Genomic DNA, 23,511 nt, shown 5'->3' with positions numbered 1-23,511 from the left:
TATGAAGTCCAAATTTCACCTCTTCCCTCTTTTTCCAAACTTTCTAGATTTTCCTTTCCCACCTTTTAAATTTATTTTATTAAGCTGCAAATAGTTCTGGAATGAAAGATAGTAATTTGTACTTTCTCTTCCAATTATCCAAGTTCCCACTGGTCTTGCAAAGCTTTAGATGTTTAGCAATGTCCAAGAAGGTTAGGATCCTGTCGAGCTTATGTAAAATAAATGACTCTGAAAACTTCTGCAGATGATGAAAATGCAACTCTTCCCAGAGACTCCTCAAAGGAGCCCCCTCTGGGACTCCCTTTTAGCCAAGGTAAATCTCCTCAAAGTTTCCTGTGCATATCTTGGACTAATCTCTGACTGAGAAAAGTAGGCAGTAGGCATTAAATTGCCTTCCACTACCCCGAACAGAAGTTCCAGCCTGCTCCCATTATGAGAAGCAGCTCAGCTTGACATTTTCCTCCCCCGGAAGTCCGGGAGCTATAGTTTTTATCCCCTCTGCGTCATCTAATTCCCCTCCCAAGTGGCTAACCATTTCAAAATTAAAAATCAATTGCATGTTAAAAAAACACAAATGTTTTCAAAGTATCCTGATTATACAAAATATTTGATCAATACATGAAGATGGGCGGAAACAGCAGGTGCAGCCCCCCACTAAGTTTGACCATCTTCAGAAGCCTAAAGAGACAGCAGCCTTACATATATATCTATTCAAAAGATCATAATTATATCTAGACCATATATATCCAGACAAAATATCATAATTTTGACAACCATAGATATAGCTGGGATCAGGTTCCAAGGTCCTATGTCAACAATACATGACCTACTACACCTGGGGAAGAAGACAAGCTTTCCCCCCTTATCTGCAGCAGCTGGTATACATCATGTTATAGAACTCCATGGAAATCCCAGAGAAGTGGGTGGGGGAGGTGGGCTTTTGCCACTGAAGATCTGATCAGCTCTCTACCTAAAAATACAGCTCCCCTAGAGCTCCAGATACCCACAGATCAATTTTCCATTATTCCCTAAGGGAATTGGTCTCCATAGGGAACAATGGAGTTCCCAGCAGGCATTTCCCTCCCCTTCCCCCTGCTTTCTGATGACCCTGAAGTGGGGGGGAGGGCCTCCAAACCAGGGGACCCCCTGCCCCTACCTGGGGATTGGCAACCCTACCTGCATGTGAGCTTCTTTTTTGTGGCTTTGCCTCCTGCAACAGCTATTTTGTGATTCCAGATGTGTCCACAGGCTCAAAAAGGTTGCAGACTCCTGTGCTAGAGTATGACACAGTGATGAACTCAAGAACATAAGTTGCTTTGATGAGACTATGATAGGTTCTTGGTATTATATTACATATCCAAGAATACTTTGGATCACACCCACTGTTCTTAGTCTCTTTCATTAGTGTGCCATTACTTTTCTCAGACACAGAAGTATTTGCTGAAATTCTCAAGAGAATAACTGAAAATTAACAAATATAGGATAGTATAATTTGTTTGTTATAAACAAGAAAATTGCAGTAAATTATTCATATTTAATTATTTGCTCTGCTCAAACTTGAATAATCATTCTAGCAAAAAATGCTGTGGGAACATTTAATGGTTGGCAATAAGTATTACTCTGAATGCCAGCCTGATCCACAAGCCAATTAAGCTAGTGTGTTTGGATTTCAGTTTGACTTAATTCTTCTGAAATGAAAAGGATTTAAACCAGCAGCTACTATAATACCTATACCCTAGAGTTCTCTGTTGTCTTGATTTTTCCAAAATTCAGAAAACAGTCTGGGGCCTTCTCAGCTGTAATGGAAGACATACCCCATCATTAATACTGGGTCTGTGTGGGCTTGTGCAGGATTCTTCAGTCTGTGCCAATTTACTTGGCTGGCAGGGATCAATGCAAAGCCTATGCAAGATGAAACCGTGAAATACCTCATCAAATGAGAGGAGTTCTTGTGAGGCAGGCCATAGGTGCCTGCAGGGTTCAGTCAGGAATGCTAAGGGCTGCCACTTAAACTTGAAGATAGTTCCAAGTGGGCAGCTGTGTTGGTCTGAAGCAATAGAACAAAGCAGGAGTCAAGTTGCACTTTTAAGACTAACAAAGTTTTATTCAAAATGTAAGTTTTAGTGTGCTCTAAGCACACTTCATCAGACAAGGAGGCATTCTCACAATTTGACATGTTACTGTTTTATTGGTTTCTCACGCTTGTGTTAGCCAGATCAAAGGTTTGCTCAATTTGTTAAATTTACTATTCTGTCATTGGATCTTAAATTTGTACAATTTCGCATTCTAAACCACTGCCTACCAGCTATATGTAGCTCTGCTCACTGTACCTGATTCCTCATCTGATGAAGTGTATTTAGAGCACACGAAAGCTTACATTCTGAATAAAACTTTGTTGGTCTTAAAGGTGAAATTTGACTCCTACTTTGTTCTACTTAAACTTGAAGACTGTGTTCCTTTTTATTATGAATTTGCTAATTCAAAAGGAGTCTATAAAGCAAACTGAGGCAATATGAAGCCACCAGATGTGCAAAAAAAATCTATACAGGAGGGAAGCAAAAAACCAAAATAGAAGTAAAAGGATTCTTTACAGTACTAATAATGATCATTGCTGATACTGTTCTAATTAAAGGAGGGTTATGGTTCTCTTTGTGGACCAATCAATTTATGCATTGCCCTTTACCTAGTTGAGAGTTTTCTGTCATGGAAATTCCCTCTGAAAATGTGAGCCATGTGGCTTGAATTTTCACTAGGTTGTGTTACATTGAAACATAGGTTACATGGAAAGAGAAACATATTTGCATGGGAAGGAAAACAAGCCTAAGGATGCAGTCTTGTATGCACTTCCCTTAGAGAAAGTCCCATTGGATGAGGAGGAGAAAGAGAAGGAGAAAAAATCATGTGCAATTATGGTAAGGTGGTGCTGAATATGGATCCACTACCTTTCCAAGCATTCTCCATCATTTTGATCCCAGCCTCTCTCCAAAGAGCTCTGGTTGGCATGCATGGTTCTTCCCAGGTAGATGTGCATTTTGGGCTAATTGGTTACTATAGATTCATAATCATGACCACTTTATTATGGGAGACATTTAGAATCCAAACACCAAATGAATAGCGTGGTTTGGATTAGTTGCTGCATGCATTTGTTTGCCTCTGATCCAGTTCAGTTCAGTTCAGTTTGCTTTATTATGGTCCATGACCAAATTCACAGCACAATGCAAGCCAACAACAACCACATAAAAATTGTAAAAATCAAGATGGACCTAAATAGGTGAAATGTAAGATATTTAAAAAATAAATGTGAAAATAAAATATAGGACATTAGTATGAATAATGAGATATGACAAATAATACAGTAGTGGTCAAACATCTTCTAGCTTAATAAATATAGTACATATAGTAAAAAAATTAAAAATTATACAGCTCCAGAAAAAATATTAACTAGAATACACTGGTTAAAATTACAATCTGTTACCTTGACATTAACTTGTAAGAACCATAAAATGCAATTTGATTGCATGGGAACAAAATTTGGCAACTTTATGCATGGCCTCTGATCCAGTTATGTTTCTTTTAAGAGGCAGCTAAATATTTTAAAATTAAGTGTGGAACAAAAATAATATCTCCAAATTAGGAAGAAGGAGAACAAAAAAAATCAATGAAAAATAATCAGGAACTTTAAATGAAAAGCAAAGTGCAATTCATCTCAATGAAGTCTTGGGAAATCAATTTATTATCTTTATCCATCTTTTCCTCTTAGTTCACTGAAAAAAATTAATACATTGCAAAAGAATTAAATGGCTTTGGAGAAGGGTGTGTGTGGCGACTGAGCTTCTGGTTGGTTGCATCTCTCCTACACTCCTGCTATCCCTGCGGAAGATTAACTACTATTCCCAGAACACAGCCAAGTATGAAAAGAACATCAAGTTAAGAATGGGAAGGGCCAGAGCAAAAAAAAGGTACTAAAAACCCTCCTAGAAAGGGTAAAACTGACTTAGAAGAATCTGATCATTCTGACTTGGAGACTTCTCTGTTAGAGGAAATGGCGGTGAGAAGGAGTAACCCTCCCCAAAGCGAACAGACTTACTGAATGCCCTAATGGAGATAAAGAATGAAATTAAGAATTATATAAGGTCGCTTAGGGGAGAGGTTGGAGAACTAACAAGGGAACTTGGACTTCTCAAACAGTCAGTTGAACCAATTAATAAGAAATTGGATGAACTCACTGTAGCATTGAAAACAACTGATAAGAAAGCTGAAGCTGCATATCAGATTGCAAAAAAGACAGCAGAGGATTTGAAAGACTTTAAAGATTTTGAGTTTTAGGCCAAAAACAAGATCATACTTCAGGAGTTAAAACTGAGAGAAAGAAAGGCCAAGCTTCGTGGAATATCTGTAAATTTTGGGAAGACGGAAAACCTTACTACAGCTTTAAATAGATGGCTGAGGACTCTTCTCACAGAAGGAGAAGCAGAGTCTCCCCAAGAGACTGTTATCTCTGCCTTCTGATTAAACATTTCCAAAAAGGCTCCTGCCAACGTTTCCCCAGACATTGTTGTTGAACTTGAACAACTGCAGATGAAGAACAAACTTTTTAAAATTGCCAGGGAAAAATAGGGACTGTGCCTTGAAGACACAATAGTTTTTTATTATTATTATTTCTGGATATCCCAGCTGAAGTCATTAACGCAAGGAAGAGACTGAGAGACACAACAAAGATTCTACATGATAAAGGAATTCAGTATAGATGATTACTGCTAGGCCACCTAGTGGTCAATATGGAAAATCAAACTTTTACTGCATATAATGAGGCATCTGGCAAGGAACTAATTGATAGTGTAATGAAACAAAAGTCTGGAAGAGTTTGAACTGAGAAATTATGTTTTCTTGAGGAGGAGAGTAATTAATAGAAGTTTATGTATATAGTAAGTAGATATGATAAATGGGAATGAAAAATAGAATTAAATTGTTAAAGCCAATGGATTAGGAGAGATGGTCTGCAGCACCCAGTTCTGGAGGTAACCCTGTCTAGCTTTCTTTTGCAGGTATGAAAGAAGATAGCTAAAGTTTTAAAAATTAAGTGTGATAAGATGGAATTTCGTGAAGTAGTAAAGAAGTGTTGGAAACAAAAGAAATATAATTACGATTAGAATAAGAATTAGGAAAAGTGGTTTGGGGATCAGGTGGAATTGGGTAAAGAAAGGAAATAAGATAAAGAGGCAGAAGTTTATTTGTTATTAGTATTCAGTTTAATTTGTAGAAGACAGCAAGCAAAAATGAAAAGTATTTTTATGAGATGCATAAATGTATAAATCTGTTGATATATGTACACTTAATAAAATATTAATTTTTTAAAAAATGGCTTTGGAGAAACTGAATGGTTGTTCATAAAAACATCTAAATACTAAATGGGGTGCCTGTCACACACTGATAGTAGCATTAGTTACCAAGATTGTTCATACAGTTTTAATGTGAACAGAGCAAACCATGGAAAATATAATAGGATTTTTACTTTTATTAATTAGGTGGTTCTGGTAGCAGTAACAAGAGATATCCAGTTGTTTATAACAGATTTTTATGTGTTTATTTAGACTACACATGCAGCCCAGTCCTACACATGTTCACTTGGAAGAAGGCCCCGCTTAATTCAATGGGACTTGTAATTACCAATAGATCGTTGGATAATTAACTTTAACTAACAGAACTAGAGCAGATGCTCAGAATATGTAATAATTAAGACTGTACAAGTGAATTAGAACAAAGCAAATACAGATGCCAGCCTCCAGGTGGAATTTGGGAATACCCTGGAATTATATCCCATTTCAGAACTACAGAGATCAGTTTCTGTGGAGAAAATGGATGTTTTGGAGGGTGGATTCTGGCATTTTACTCCACTGAGATTCCTGTCTTCCCCAAGCTCTACCTCAGATCTCCAGGAGTTTCCCAACCTAGATCTGGCAACCCTACCCTTGCCCACCAGTTGCCAGGGGGGGACCTGGGAACTCTGCATTGCTGATTCTTTGCTTCAAGTAGCCAAATGACCCTTCATTTCTTTGCCACGGGTCAGCTAGCTGCCACCTCAAAGGAGGAATTTGTTATATTGGATTTTTTGGCCACCCTTCCTGGCAAGCAGGGCTTACAGTGGCTTACAACAAACAAAATCCAATAGTACTAGTACAGCAGCAGCAACAAAACAAGATGCAAGCTCCACACCAACAAAATCCCTTCCCCACCAGAGCAGATGGATCCAGCAGCGAGGAAATTATCTCCAAACAGTTATAAATTCAAGGAATTGCAAAGGCACTGGATATTGGCCTGATTATCTAAGACAGCATTTTCATTTCACATCACTTTTGTCCCTTATTATTCCACTATTAGGCCAATTCCGCACTACCCCTTTAATCCTGGTTCAGCCCTGTCCCCAAACTAATTTTCTACACAAGAACCATAAACTTATAGAGCTGGTTTCTATGATTCCACGACTAAAGTGTAGGATGTCAGTTTGGGAACAGAGCTGAACCAGGTCTAGTGCGGAATTGGTTTTAATATTCGTTCAGTTGCCTGTCTAAATTGTTTCTTCCAGAATTAAAGGATTAGGTATTTTCCAGCTTGATGTTCTCATTTTTGCCATACTTACACAATTTCATCCTTACAAAGAAACTAAGTATGCTGGAGGAGGGGGCAGTCTTTAGATGGGATTGTCAAGTAGTTGGATACAATGTCTGGCAGAATAAATTAGTGTATGGAGATGGTGGCATACCCCATAAGGCACAACACAAATCCTTCTTTCACCCATTGTCCTCCCAGTATTTTACCAACAATGAGGCACAAAGATTTACAGGGGGTGGTGAAATCCTGGAATTGCATTGCTGTATGGGAAAAAGGCAGATCATATACATTATTGCAATGTGGAGTAATGCTGTTGCACCAGTGGCACTTTTTAAAACTCCCCCCTCCACTGACCATTAGTGCCTCAGCAGGCAATAGGAGCTGTGGGCAGATCCCCCACCCCCCACCCCAGTAGGTACCTGGAGACCATAATTATATCCTGGCTTTATCCTAAGAAGACCTTGACATAAGAAAGAAGGTGATAGGAGTATACTAAACCTACAGTACTAGTTCTCTAGATGTTATAAAAACATCCACATGAAGAGGCATAATGATAATAATGCCATAATACAAATAATGAAGATCATTAACAATTTTCTGGCTGCCTTGTGGTAATAAAATGTTACACTATTCTGATTCTCAGCAGGGATAGAAAATTAATAGCATCCCACAGACTGTAAAGTAAGCGTTTGTACTATTATAAGAAATATACTCATATTGCTTTAAAACGATGGAGCAGAAAGATCTCATTTTTTGAGATAGGGTTGCCAGGTCTGTGTTGGAAAATACCTGGAGTCTTTGGGGGTGAATCCAGGAGAGGACAAGGTTTGGGGAGTGGAGACGCCTCAGCATGGTACAATGCCATAGAGCCCACCCTTCAAAGCAGCCATTGTCTCCAGATCTAATCTCTGCCACCTGGAAATCAGTTGTAAAAGCAGGAGATCTCCAGGCTCCACCTGGAAGCTAACAACCTTAATGTAGGATGAAGTTTTCATCTCTCCCATTCATCACTCTAGTAAAACACCAGGGTGAATGAAAGCAGAAGGAACAGTGGAATCACTGTAAAATCATCAGATTTGTTTTACGAGAATAATTTCTGTTTGGGGACCTCTAGCATTTGTTAATCAACAAACATTACTATGCAGTGATTTCAATTCACACTATATATGCCCCGTCAGCTAAGCTGTGCATTCAGTCTCTAGAGAAATTTTAATGATAGGCAATTTTGTACTGCAGGAAATGCATCTTGGTTTGAGCTTATGTATTGATTAGAAGTGCTGGTTTAAATGAGTAAATAAAAATGACGCTTGTGAGGAAAGTGTGAAACTGCAGATTAAGAACTGCATTTTTTTAAAAAAAGCTTCATTTATTTATACTCTAACTTGCATTCTGCTAAGTCACCCTCTTAGCTGGGTGCCAAGGGTCATATACTTGAACACAATTTTGTTAATCTTTTTCTGTTTTATTGCCAGTAGGGGGGATATCATCTGAAAGCTAATAACTCTTAATTGAAGACATCAAAGAAGGTCAGTATCATATTGGATGGGAGGAACACTTAACCAAATAGCCCTTGACTAATGAATTACTTGCCAGGCCCCTTGAAAGATGACAAATCAGACATCTGCACAGATTTTATGTTACAGAAATATAAATAACATGAATTAGTGAGCACTTTATCAGTTTGATGTAAGTCTAGTAGTGCCTTAGAAACTAGTTTCAGGGTATAAGCTTTCAAGCTTTCAGACCAACATGACTGCTCACCTGAAACTGTCTTTTGTCAGACACAAGTAGGAATGAAGACCTGAGTCCTTTTATCCTAGTCAGAAGGTAGGAGGGGTGTTGTTAAGAATGCCTGTAAAGGATGCAAAGGTACAATGCTATTGTAATCAGCTTCATTAGAACAGAGAAGAAATGCTTTGGGGCAGAAAATTACCACCTGCAGTGAGATAAGAATTCTATGTGCCTGTTCAGCCCTGAGGGAGTCCATTGTTCTGAATTTATGGGTTGTAATTGCCCCTTGAAATTTCTTTGTTTGAGAACTGCCACTCCTAAATCAGCAATGGAATGACCCGGAAGATTAAAATGTTCTTCCACTGTTTCTTGAGTGTTGGATTTATGTCCATTTATTCTTTTACAGAGGGACTGATCTGTTTGTTTGATGTAGAAAGTGGAAGTTCGTGCCATAGGACCTTGTGTGATTTGACCACATTTGTGCTTGGAAATTTTAAAAACAAAAACAGTCCCCCAGACTAGCTTCTGAATAGCTTCTGATCTCTCAAAATAATCCAATCCAATCCAAAATGTATTGAATACATTTTGGTTTGGGATTTTGCTATGGACCAATACGTTTACTAACTTTTTCCAGGCTTGAATGACAGTTCAAGATTGCAGAGTCCGTCTAGTCTGTCTGATACTGAAACTTTTATTAGGCATTTGTTGATAAGAATCAAGATAATAGGAATTAGGAGGCAAAACAATTATATTATAAAAGAAAATGTCATTTAAAACTATAAACATCTAGTCTGCCTAAGTGCTGCATTGTCCATATATCTGCTGAGTGAACTACCCAGGAACATGCAAAGTCTGACAAAGCCCAGATTAGACACAAATATATGTGCAGCCTAATATGGGGAATCCCCAATCTTGTTGAGCCTACAAGCATTTTGGAATTTTGAGAATGTTGAAGGGGTGCCTCACCAATCCCATGGGTAATGCAGACAACCACAAATGGCTGCCATGGAATCTGGATTCAAACACAAAATGTTGGGAGGTTCCAAGTCAAGTGACTTGATGCAGACAGCTGTTTCCCCCCTCAAAAAAAGCCAGGGCTGACTTCCGGGGGAGGAAAATGTCGAGCTGAGCTGCTTCTCATAATGGGAGCAGGCTGGAACTTCTGTTTGGGGTAGTGGAAGGCAATTTAATGCCTACTGCCTACTTTTCTCAGTCAGAGATTAGTCCAAGATATGCACAGGAAACTTTGAGGAGATTTACCTTGGCTAAAAGGGAGTCCCTGAGGGGGGGAGGGTCTTTGAGGGGTCTCCAGGAAGAGTTGCATTTTCATCATCTGTAGAAATTTTCAGAGTCATTTATTTTACATAAGCTCGACAGGATCCTAACCTTCTTGGACATTGCTAAACATCTAAAGCTTTGCAAGACCAGTGGGAACATGGATAATTGGAAGAGAAGGTACAAATTACTATCTTTCATTCCAGAACTATTTGCAGCTTAATGGAATAAATTTAAAAGGTTGGAAAGGAAAATCTAGGAAGTCTGGAAGAAGAGGGGAGGAAGAGGTGAAAATTGGACTTTATAAATTTATAAGACAGTGTTAAAAAGTGCTAAAAAGTGGAAAGGAATTTATTGTTTACTTGCGGTTTTTAAAAAAGAGCACCATCGTCACACACCTGCAGCACATTCAAGCAAGACAGGAAGTACGTCAAGTATCATGAGATCTCCTTACCAGTGTGAATGAGACTTCGTGGCAACAAAAGCAGGAAGTAGTGGAAGGAAAACCTACTTTAGGAATTTACTACCATTGAGAAACATCGACGGCCATTGCTGGGAGGTCAAAATAAAAACAATGTTTTTAAAGAATTCGGGACATTAAAAATTATTGGCAATAACTGAGAAAGAAGCTGTTATTTCGTTGATACCTAAGGAAGATAGTGATGTCACAAACGTAAAAAAATATAGACCAATTTCGCTATTAAATAATGACTATAAAATATTTACAAGAATCTTGACAGAACAGCTTAAACAACATTTGATAAACTTTATAAAGGAAGATCAAGCAGGGTTCCTTCCCAAAAGACAAATAAGAGACAATATTAGAACTGTTGTAAATATTGTAGAATATTATGAAAGACATCCAGAAAAAGAAGTAGCATTATTCTTTGCAGATGCAGAGAAAGCATTTGATAATTTAAATTGGGACTTTATGTTTGCAGTAAAGGAAAAAATGGAGCTGGGTGAAAACTTTATAAGAATGATAAAATCAATATATTCTGAACAAAGTGCAAGGTTGTATATAAACACAGATCTTACAGAAGATATGAAAATTAGCAAAGGTACTAGACAGGTACTAGACAATTAGCAAAGGTACTAGACAAGGCTGTCCACTTTTACCATTGTTGTTTATAATGACTCTTGAAATATTATTGATGCAGATCCAAGAAGAAAAAGAAATAGAAAGATTAAGAATAAAAGGATTTACTTACAAATATAGAGCTTTTGCTGATGATATAATGTTTATAAATGAAAACCCCATACAAGTTACACCTTTGCTGTTAGCTAAAATACAAGAGTATGGGGAGTTGGCGGGACTTTGTATTAATAGAGAAAAATCAAAAATTCTATGTAAAAATATGCGGATGAACAAGCAACAAGAATTACAGAGACTAACGAGTTGTGAAGTCACCTCTAAGGTAAAATACCTAGGGGTGGAGATAACAATGAAGAATATTGATCTGTTTAAAAATAATTATGAGAAGTTATGGCGTAAAATGGATGAAGACATGTTAAAATGGAATAAGCTTAATTTGTCATTGTTGGGTAGAATAGCTGCAATCAAAATGAATATCTTACCAAGAATAATGTATTTGTTTCAAACTATTCCGATTGTGAAGGATGGCAAACAATTTGATAAATGGCAAAGGAAAATCTCAGAATTTGTGTGGGCTGGGAAGAAACCAAGGATTATGAAAATTTTGATGGATGCAAAAGAAAGAGGTGAGTTTCAACTGCCAAATTTAAAATTATATCAGGCAGCAGTTTGTTTAGTGTGGGTGAAAGAATGGATAACGTTGTTAAACAAAAAACTTTTAGTGTTGGAAGGTCACGGAAATAAATTTGGCTGGCACGTGTATTTGTATTATGAAAAAAAGAAGATGGATGGTTTTTTCTCTCACCATTATATAAGAAATAATTTGCTAAATACATGGATTAAATACAAGAAATATGGAGATGAGAGAAGACCGTTATGGATAGTGCCAGCTGAAGTAATAAAAACAATGGCTGAGATAGGCGAAGAAAAGTGGTTGTCATATAATCAACTATTAAAAATACAAAGTGGCAAAATAGAACTGATAACTGGTGAAGAGTTGAATTATAAATATTATTGGTTTCAAATGCAGCAAATAAAGAAGTTGGTGGAGAATAATATTAAAACTGAATGAATAAGGAAAGAGCAAACAGAATTGGAAAAAGTTCTACTTGGAGACAATGATAAATTAATTTCAAAAGTATATAAATTACTTCTACAATGGTCTACAGAAGATGAAGTAGTGAAATGATTAAATGGGCAATTAATGTAAATAAAGAAATACAGATGGAAACTTGGGAATATTTGTGGAAGATCTCTATGAAACTTTCAACATGTCAAAGTTTTAAAGTAAACTGTTCTAAGATGATGTATAGATGGTATATGACTCCTAAAAAAATGGCAAAGATGAATAACAAGATGCCAGACAGATGTTGAAAATGCAAAAAGCATGAAGGGTCTTTCTACCATATGTGGTGGACTTGTGAAAGAGCTAAAATGTTTTGGCAGATGATTCAGCAAGAGATTTCTAAGATCTTGGGATATGAGTTTAACAAAGTTGCAGAGACTTTTCTGTTGGGACTGCAAATGGAAACATTTCCAAAAGAAGATAGAACTTTAATCTGGTACTTGCTCTCAGCCACTAGGACATTGTATGCGCAGTTGTGGAAGCAAGAAAAAATACCAGAGAAATGGGATTGGATTATAAAAGTTATGACATGGAGTGAAATGGACAAATTAACAAGAATATTAAGAGACTATGATTTAGAAGCTTTTAAAACAGAATGGAAAAAGTTTAGACGATATGTAGAAAAAGAGTGGAAAATAAAAGGACATTGGACAATTATTGATAATGATTAAGTTTTAAAAAGAAGAAGAATATAAATTTTTGTTATAATAGTTAAGGGTACCTTTAAATATTTGCATTTTAAGTAAATAACACCGGTGGGGGTCGTAACAGGGGGAGGGGTGGGTAGAAAGTAATATATGGGGTAGATAAGAGATTTTTTTTAAAATATATAAGATATAGATTTATTACCATATGTTACCAATAAAAATTGTTTTTTTAAAAAAAAAGAAAAGAAAGAAAGAAAGCCAGGGCTGGCTCTTTGGGAAAGAACAAAGCAAGCACCATAAAACATATTGGTAGGTGTCATGATGCTCATAGGTGGGGCACTGTGGATCACTTATCTAGGATATGGTCATCCCATTTCAAGACTGGGAGACAAAAAAGGTTGCCACAACAGGATGCTTTTGGCACTATTTTTGCGCAGTGGTGTGGTAGTGGGCATAGTTTACAGCTACTTCTCATATCTTTCCATCATCTTCAAGATGGAAACCACAGTCTTAACTGTATGAGAAAGGGAGATACCAGGATACTGGGCAAGTGTCATTCGTAATATCACTCTGCCAGAGAACATATTCCTAGAATTAAGTTTTATAGTTATTTGTGTATACAAATGTGGTGAATTCTTGTCTGAGAATTTGAAAGGGCTGTGACACCCAGCCTTAATAAAATTTACATAGCATATATTGAAATGCTGTTTGTTGATGCAAAATAATTATGGATATAATCCTCATTAATATTACTATTGCAAATACATTCTTGTATTGTTTCAAAAGCTTTTTGTGAAATAGCAGTAAATCATTTTCTAACCTTCTATGATTTGCCTATAGCTTCATTATCAGCACTTCAGTATTTCCATAATACTTTTTTTATCAAAAGGGCTTTGCACATTTTTATCAATTGTCACATTTCAAAGTGTCATCTTCATTTTACAGTTTTCTAAATTAAGTTCACAACTTGCTGAGTATTACAGCCCAGTTTATAGAAACAATCCCATTTTCTCTTTAGAAGTCTCACTGATAGCTCCCCAGAATCTTCCCTAAACCCAGTAAAAACCTGCCACTACCAAGTCAAAGTCTCTACTTAGGCTTTAGCATTCACCGGGAGGCCCAAGGCCACCCACAGCCCTTGCCAGAGATCTCTCAAGAAAAGCATGTTACCTTTTTCAGAGAGATGCACCCCATTCCCTCTGTAGAGGTCAGGAAATTTTGTAGAAATATCCAGGTGGGGCAATGCCTTCCTAATTTCTTTGTTAGCTTTATAATGGGCCCTCTTTATACCTGCAGGGTCCCACGCACTACACCAAACAAGGCGGGGAATCATGACTGATCAAATTATAATGGTCCTAGACCATCTCTCCCTAATGTACCCAAAATCCTCTCGGGCCTGCAAGACTAAACCCTTTCCTTTTACCAGCTCAAGATCATTGCCTCCCAGGTGAATGATTAAAACCTCATGAGGAGGACCTGCATTCCCATGAAATAACAATGACAGCAAGCCAGGCCACTGAAGCCCCCAGAGCCCATGCCATTTGATAGTAACATATTGGCTGAGTCCCAGCTGAGAGCCGACCAAAGTTCTCCGAGCCTGATGTGCAGCCCAAAACACATAGCTGTCTCCACAGACAAGAACTCAGCTCCTCTGGCCAGGAACAACAGCATCTAAAAAGAAAAAAACAGTCAAACTAGAAACAAGAACCATAACATTTCAACTACAAACAAACAAAGCTAAGAACTGAGCAGAGGGCGAACATAAGATTTATAGGTCGATAAGCGCCAACAGCCCAGGCGCTGAATAGAGGAAGAAGGATATCCCAGGTACCAGTGGCTGTAGAGGCCACCCCAATTCTAAAGGAGTGGGTACCAAACCGCATCCCGGACAACCCCAGCTTAGTTAAAGCCCGAGAAGGCACAGCGCAAAACTGATGCTTTGTCAGTGGGCTGCCGTTAAGGTGACAAAACAAAAACCCATCATTGTTCCCCCGCACTGCTAAATAAGCAGCCAAAGCGGAAACTGGGCACAACTCAAGCTCAGAGCACATGCCCAGCTCCAACATGGTTCCTTTGCTACGCTGGTCAGTCTTAGAACGTCAAAAACAAAAGGATCGCCTTACCCTCAACTAACCTCAGGTCCTGTAGCAACAAAGCATTACCAGAAGCATCATTTCTGGAACTTGCCACTAACTCACTAACTCTAAAGGCCCCCAAAAAGCAACCAAGGAAGCAGCATGAAACAGTGTGGATTCAAAATAAGATGCACACACTGTGTCCCAAATCCCTTTCAGACCCGTAAGAATCAAAGGGGAAATAGGTTTCCTCATGTCAGGACTAGGCCTCTCTGGCCCACCCCTCCAGCATCTTTCGAAGACAAAAGTCTGTTGTTTCCTTCTTATATCCCAGTGCCTTGCTAGCAAAAGCAAAAGCAGACAGATGTTCCCTAATGGATCGCACAGCCAATTCTTTACCTTTTAGAGAAACAGTAGTAGAGCAACTGCTCCCCTGTGAGGGGCCAAACAATGCGATATCCTGCCTCAGCCCTAAAGTCCTCAAACTGCCACACAGCACGTTCGTAAGACTTCCTGGTGCAAGGCCTATTGCTCTGCAGGTCTCAGCTCTCCAATCAGCCATAGCTCCTGGGGCATTGTCCCCGGCTCACGATCAGCATCTGGGGCCAGCAGATGAAACCTCTCCATCTGTTTATGAGAGAGAGCATCAGCCACCCTGTTATTTACCCCAGGAGCATGCTTGGCCAAAAACGGTATATTAAGCTGCAGACAGCACAGAGTAAAGGCCCTCACCAGTCTCATAACCCGTTGAGATTTGGATGAAGGGAATAAATGACATGGACCACTGCCATGTTATCGCACCAAAAATGAATTGTGCAATTGGCCATGTAACTCCCCCACAGCCAAACTGCAACAAGAATGGAAAAGAACTCAAGAAACGTAAGATCTCATTTCACACCTGCTTGAACCTATGAATCTGGCCATGCATCCATGCACCAATGTCTGCAAAAATAAACCCCAAAACCTAAAGACCCAGCAGAATCAGACATGACCTGAAGCTCTGCCTCAAGCCTCATGTCGTCTCTCTAAAAAGGAATCCCATTAAAGTACTCCAAAAAATCTTGCCATACCCTCAAATCCTCCTGCATGCTGCTGGTAACCTTTGTCCTATGCTGAGGCAGGCGCAGGCCTGTCATAGCATCACATAGCCTACGAAGAAAAGTTTGTCCAGGAGCAACCATTTGAAAGTAAAGTTAAGATGCCCAACCAGCTGCTGGAGCTCAAACAATGTGACCTTTCACTTAAGAAGGAAGGCATTAATCCTACTCCTCAAATCTGCCACTTTATGGATGGGTATTCTGGACAATTGTGCCAGGGTATCCAGCTCAATCCCCCAAAAGATAAGTTTTTGGGCCGAACCTTCTGTTTTTTCCTTAGCCAACGGAAGCCCCAGTTCTGCAGCCAGTTCGATGAAGCCAGGCAACAACTGGTCAGGTAGAAGGAGAAACGCAGATTTAATATCGCATTTGGCCAACTCTGCACCCTTACCACAGCATCGTACCATGCCCATGGACTGATCAAAGCTGGTATACCTAACTGAGCATAAATGCTCAGGAATCCCATCATTAACTGACTTCCCTTTGGGGAAGGAGAGATGGTGAAACAAAATTCACCAGGCGCCTTTTTCGGCACCACCCCAAAGGGGAAACCCTAAGGTTAGGCACAGGGGGATTAGAAAATGGGCTTAAAATTCTGCCCTCTGCCAACTCCTTGTCAATCTTATCCTTGACTACATGCTCCAAACCTTTGACAGAACTAAGATTCCCCGACCAAAATGACCCGGGGACTCTGAAAAGGAATTTGAAAACTGAACTGGAAACCTTTTAACAAGTAAACACTATCAACCCTTCACGGATACCTGGACAGCCAGTGCTGAAGAGGTCCCACCTTTATTGGACTGGGCCCCTTTTCCAGCCTGGTAATCATTTCCACCTCTTCCCTGTTTCTTTTGGTTCCTACATGGTTGGCCTTTGGGGCAGTTACTAAAGGAGTGAGAGCTGCCACACATGGGGCATTCATGCCTGAACTGACAAGCTTTTCTACTGCACACTCCTTGAGAGCCAAACTCCCAGTAAAGCAGGCTGGGTTGAACCGCCTGCCCCGCAGAACTGCAGGAAGAGGATGATGAATCTGAAGAAGTTCCTGCTGACCTGGCCACTAAATGACCGCTATCCGAGTGGTCATTCAAATTTGGTCGTGCAGGAGACATGACTTGGAGCCACAACTGCTGGTGAATGCAATCCCACTGAACGGAAGGGTACAAAGCTGCCCTCACATCCTGAATTCTTTGTCATATTGAATCCAGGTGGGCCCACTAAATATCGTGTATGCCTTATAAATGATATCCATATACTGGGTAAGTGCAGCCGCCCGCCAAGGCTGGGCACGTACAATCACACCAGCATATATTAAAAAACCCAGGCAGCCAGTTGGCCCAAGTTCAGTCCACTTTGTGCTTCTTCAATTTCTCTTTTTCTTTATCATCCAAATCCTCTTTATCTTTCTTCTCCAACTCACAGAACAGGAGGGAGAAGATATCAACATACTCTCCCTTTAGGATCTTATCTTTCATTGAAGGCAGCAAATGATCACCTAAAGGTAATGCTACATCCCCGAAAGGTAAGGCAGCAAAAGGGACCACCCCATAGGGAGAAGGAAAGCCCCACCCCCGAAAAGGAACCTGCAAACCCCTGCTGCCCAGCAGCTGGCCAATTTCCATAGGGGCCAAACCGATCCTGTGGCCAAGCCCAATTTGTCTGAGGACCCATACCTGCGAGGGAGATACACCAGAACTCCCAGGAGCAATGCCAGGTGCAGTAGGGACGGTAGGACCCCATGTACCCCAAGGCCAAACAAACCCAGTATATGACTGTGGGGTGTCACCAGCCTTACTCAGAGTTCCAATAGGCACCAGTGTCAATCCAGATCCAGCAGCTCCCAGAGATGGAACTGATCCCCCGTCGGAATCGCCAAGACCCATGGCTCCTCCTGCAATGTTTCCGGCAGACCTGCCCTCCAGAATAGACAACCTAGTTAAAATATCTGCCTGAAGTGCCATCTTAGAAACCTTTCCAGATCTTAAACCATGCAAGGGAGGAATACCAGATGCTTGCTCCAGTGTCATCAGCCATTGCATAATAGCTGCATTAACTTCATCCTCACCCTCCTCATCTGAAGAAGATAAAGGAAGTGGTGGCCTTTTTGGCGGGGCCTTTGGCTCAGGCTGCTTACCCTTGGATCTTCCCGTCCCTTTCCTATCAGAATCTTAGCATTATCAAGGGCAAATAAGACTACACAAAACTACACCAAAATGGCCCTTGTAAACCACACCTAAAAACAGCCACTCACTATTGAAGAACAGCCCCAGGAAGCTGATATTGCCCCCTTATGTTAAGCTGTTCTACACTATATCAACCCACAAAATGGTTTCCCTCCAACAGCCCTTTAAAATGGCTGCCATCCCACAGAAGAAGAAGGGGAAGCAATATGGCTGCCACCTAACAGTTCAAGAAGGTGGACCAAAACAAACCCACTCCCAAGCAGGGGGGGGGGTTTGAAATGAAACTGGAAGGGGGGGGTAAAACCGGCCATATAAGCATTATTGTGGTGGCTTGAAGCAAAAGCGAGCCCCAGTCTTCCTGCCGATGCTGTTGGCCCCGGCTCTACAGCTGCCTCCACCGTGCTGCACCTATCCTGGCTTATCAGTGATCCGATCACTGATAAGTCAGACCAACGGGGCCCCAGCAGAAGTGAAGAAAGACACTCCCTCAGCCCTCCCCAAGCTCAGTCACTTGAGAACAGCCTGGAGCGATAGCAAACGCTCCCTCTGAACCGAGCTCCAACGGGGGACTAAAACTAGGGGGCAGATGGTCCAACTGTTACTATGGCCAAGCGCCGCTCCCTCCAAAGCGTGCCCAAATGGGCCGCAAAAATCCTCCCTTCCCCTCCAGGGAGGCAGATTAAGTTCCTGCAACCTAGCAGCAATGCTGCTGGCTGCTAGGAATGGATTCTTTGTGTTATTATTTAGAACTTGGAACTTTAGCAACTTGTGAGTAAATTGCCCTAGTGAAACCACACAAGTGTGGTGTTGCAAACTGTTTATTTTGGCTTCTCTTTCTCTCTCTCTCTCTCTTTCTCTCTCTCTCTCTCTCTGTGTATGCACAGGAGGTGCAGCTGGTTGAGGATGAGGAAATGAAGATTGTATTCAGGGGAACTGCACTGCTGTATTTTTACTTATTTATTTTAAAGAAAGTGAAAGTCTCCTGGCTCCACCCACTCCCAAAAGTCCCCAAATATTTTCTGAGTTAGACTTGGAAATCCTAATTGTAGGTATTGCCAGATACTTCCATTCTGCCTTCTATACTGGCCAGAAGCAAGAGAGATTATGGAAGTCACAAGAAAAGCAAGAAGCCATGAATATAACTAACGTAATATAATATAAAATTGAAATGGTCATCACAATATACAGAATACTCACAGTATACAAAATTCAATGTATCTTTAGTTCATGAAATGCAAGTCCATAAAGTGCAATAAATATCAGCCTGTGCAACTTAATCCAGTTTCCAACCTCTCAAATGAGTAGGAATAAAGGTGCTGATGCTAGTCCTGTAAATTTTCAATAAAGTACTTCAGAGGTGTATATATTCTCTCTCTGTTGTTCTTGCAATTTTCAAATGCTGATCCTTCATGGGTGGAATGGACTTATTCAAGCCTTTAATAAACACCATTGATTTATGAGATTGTTTCATAATCATTCTTCTTCAGAGAGGCATAATATCAGTCCATATCATTCCAAAATGGCCCACAAGGTCTCAAGTAACAATTTTCTGTAGAAAAATTAAGAAACCTCATCTGAGAGGTTGGAAACTGGATTAATTTGTATAGACTGACATATTATTGCACTTTATGGCCTTTTGTATTTCATGAGCTAAAGATACATTGATTTAGTACACTATCTGTGCCAGTGATTAAGTATACTGTAAATTGTGATGGCCATTTTCAAATGTATATTATATTTCATTAGTTATTTATGTTCACGGCTTCTTGATTTTGCTTATAACTTCTATATTCATCAGCCAGATATGTCTGGGAAACTTACAAAGAAGGTAAAACTATGCTAATTAAAAAGTGGGTGTGTGAAGATATATTTGAACCACAAAGTTCTGTATAACAAGATATTATACCTCAGCAAAAGCACTTTGAACAGGGTTTCTCAAAGGATATCACAGTCTGCTTGCAGTATTTAATTTGTTTCTCAAAGGATATCACAGTCTGCTTGCAGTATTTAATTTGTTTCCATGAGACTAAGGAATATTTTCTATCCTTTTTACTGCCCATTGTTAATACATCTTAATCTCTAAGAGTTATGGAACAGATAAGACCAACTTGTATACATTTTTTTTTTTTTTTTAGAATGAGCTGTTGAAGGAAGGATGGAATTGGTGCAAGATAATTTGGCCTAAGTTCTTTTTGCATCACTAAAAGGAGGCTACTGTGGCCTTTGCAGCACGGTTCAATATCTTTGACAATATCTAAGCATCCAAGAATGAATTAGAGAGGACTGTTAAATGCCTACCAATAACAAAAGAGGGCAATTTTAAAAGATATTGTTCTGCTTCATTATGCTTCCTTTGCTGGACAGATTAATTTCAGTCACAGGCTTTTAACTCCGATGTTACATAAAGAAAGCTTGCTTTAGCATTCCCCTTCCCTATTTTTCATTAATCAAACTGAGCCATTTCACTCATTTCAGCATATTTTCAGAAGCAGAAGATAGGAATCTGAAATGTATCTGTTAAAAGAAGCTATTCTGTGCAATGAATTAGTTAAGCATACTTTGTAGAATAAACAATGTACATAAATATGATAAGTTAGTTTGAAAGAGAGCTTGGCTAGCTGACAACACCCTCCTTCCATCATAAGTAGCAGCAGGGACACATTCTGTAGGCCAAGGGCTGAGTCTCCAGAGCCTGGATTTTAACCAACAGGTTTCCTTATCAATCTGGTTTAGGAAACAAAGGTAGTTAAAGAAGTTGTCCTTTGTATATAAAAGTGAAAGCAAAGACAAAAGAATTTAAAGCAAGATGCACTTGACTGCTTGTTAGGAAAACAGGATCCTATAAAAAAACTATTAAGGAAGGATGGTGTAGCTTGTAGGGTTGCCAGCCTCCAGGTGGGACTTGGGGATCCTCACCTCCAAACTACAGAGATCAATTCCTCTAGAGAAAATGGATGCTTTGTAGGTACCCCACACCAGGCTCCATTCCCAAATCTCCAGGAGTTTCCCAAAATGGATGCTTTGTAGGTACCCCACACCAGGCTCCATTCCCAAATCTCCAGGAGTTTCTGGCAACCCTACCCTCACCCACTGGGCTGGGAACTCTGTATTGCTGATCCTTGCATCAGGAAGCCAAATGTCCCTATTCCTCCTTTGTCATGGGGCAGTCATCTGCCACTTCAGAGGAGGACAAATATGAAGAAGTGAGCCCCACGCCAACAAAATCCCCACTTGAGCAGATGGATCCAGCAGCAGACCCAATGAGGGAAGCATGGGGAAGTGAGAACATTTTCCAGTTATGGCTGGGCTGCTCAGTCTCCCAGGAGAAGAAAGGGATGCTACAGAAGCCAGCTATCCCACCAGCCTCTCCTCCGCCAGTAGGGCACAGAATAAGAAGAGAGCACAGGAGAGATGATGGAGCACCTGCTTGGCTGCTTAGCGATTGTCAGTGTTAGTTCCTGGAGCAGAATCCTTGCAGGACCAGGACTGACAGGCTAATAGTAAAAGATCTCTACCTATAGGAAGGTGAACTGTAAGAAGCGACACCTGGATCTCAAGGAATGAATCAGCAAGACGCATAGATAAAAGGAACACACTGAGCAAGGCTCGGTGTGGAAGCAGTCTTACTTGCCACCCCTTTTTGTGTTGACCTTTTTAGCTCTACCCTGACCCTGCTGCCTTGTACCTTGTCTCTAGTAATCTGTGCTTGCTCCTAAAACCTGGCACCCAGACACTGTATCCTGTACCTGCTCCCAAGCCTTGGAACCAGACCCTTGGGCCCTCGACCCATCTACTCTGATCCTCAGAATGAACCTTTGGATATCTGGACCATTTGTAGACCTTTCTCCTGTGTATTTCTGTAGTTGTAGTTTGTGTATCCTGGAAACCTCAGGTAGAACAACAGCACCAGGTCTTACCTGGCTGCCAGTGTGCGCACTTTGCAATTCCAATGCAATGACATCACCCAGAAGTGCCATTGTGCTGGGCAGGTTGTGCAGAGACGCTCTAGCATTTGTGTAAAAAACTCTATGGTGCCATAAAATTTCTGCCTAAATGCTAGAGCGTTCCCCGATCTATGTGCCTAGTGCAATGATGTCAGAACTCTTTGGGGATAGGGATCCCCCCACCAGCCGGCTCCTTGACAGCAGGTTGTGGACTCCAAAACTGGGGGAACCCCTGCCCCATCAGGAGGCTGGGGACCCTGCTTAACCCTAATGGTGACATTCTTTTTGATTAATCCAGTTTCCAACCTCTCAGATGAGGTTTCTTTTTGATGATGTATCTTGCCATTGTCAAAGGTTTTGGGTTGCCAGATTTTGTTGCTGTTATAATTTTTAGTTTTGTTTTACACCGTTTATGTGTACATGCCATTTTAATGCTTCTTTTATACCACATGATATATATATACAACTGATACAAAATAACAAAAAATGTGCTACTTTTAAGGGGGAGAAGAATCTAATGCAAGGAAAGAGAATGTATGATGAAAAGAAAAGGTTATTTGTTCATGTCTCGGAAGAGAGAAACAAAAGCAAAATGGAGATTTATGAACCAAAATTAGTCATATATCATAATTCAGTCTCATCCTTAATTTGGCTCTGATTGACTCTTTCCTCATTCAGTCTCTAGTAGTACTACGTAAGCACTCCATGTAGTATTTTATAGTGACAGGAAATACTGAGCCTAACAAGGGGCTAAAGATAACTCATTCTCAGCTATGTCACAAGGGCAACAATTGTGTCCTTGGAATGAAAATGGAACTCCTAATTCAGAGCTAGAGAGGTGCAGTGATTAGAGTATTGAAATACTGAAGAAAGAAGTAGATTGAATAGACCTATGTCCACCTTCCAGCTCATATGTGAAGTTTATTGCATGACCTTGAACCAATCACTCTATCTAACAGAGTTGTGAGCATGGAGAAGAATGAATGATTTATGCCATTCTGAGTATCCTGAAGGACAAGATTAAAATGGGGCAGAAGGATGGAATAGTAATGGAAATGTTTTTATGTACTTAATTTTAATATGTTTGTAAATTGCTCCAGATAACAGTGAATTCCCAAATCCTCTGGAAAGAGGACCGGACTACATAGTCGAGGTGAGGACACCCCCCCCCCCCCGTGGCACATCTTAGACGCACAGCGAGTAGTGGGGTGCGGGTCCCCTCTGCACATACAACAACTCCTGATCACCCCACATAAATGGAAGCCACGAACTTCGACCACCTTGATGGAAGAAGCGCCAGCCCAGAGGGACACCATCCTGACCTGGCACTTCGAGAGGGTGAGAGTGATGATCGGGGAGGAAGGCCCAGGGGCAGAGCGAGAGTATGCCCCACCAGTGGAAGGTGATGAACGAGAAGAACCCTGACCTGATGAAGAAGACAAAGGGGGGGAACCTGTACAATCTGGTCCAGAAGAGGAGAAGGAAAGGAGAGGGCCGATCGAGCGAGGCATACTTCAAACCATGAGGAATGAAATGGCCGACATGGCCAGGGGCTTGAGAGACGAGATCCAAGCCAACGCCACCTTCATGGTCCAAGAGATTCGGAGGCATATTGACCGTGCTGAGACCTGCGGACCTGCGGGGGGCACCGGGACTCCCAGTTGGAAGACCACCACTGTTGCCATAGCCTCCAGTCTCACCACAGCCCCTGGTTCTATCCCTCCCGGC

The sequence above is a fragment of the Heteronotia binoei genome, chromosome 4 (genome assembly GCF_032191835.1).
Source record: "Heteronotia binoei isolate CCM8104 ecotype False Entrance Well chromosome 4, APGP_CSIRO_Hbin_v1, whole genome shotgun sequence".
NCBI classification, from domain to species: domain Eukaryota; kingdom Metazoa; phylum Chordata; class Lepidosauria; order Squamata; family Gekkonidae; genus Heteronotia; species Heteronotia binoei.
This window is presented reverse-complemented; position numbering follows the sequence as displayed.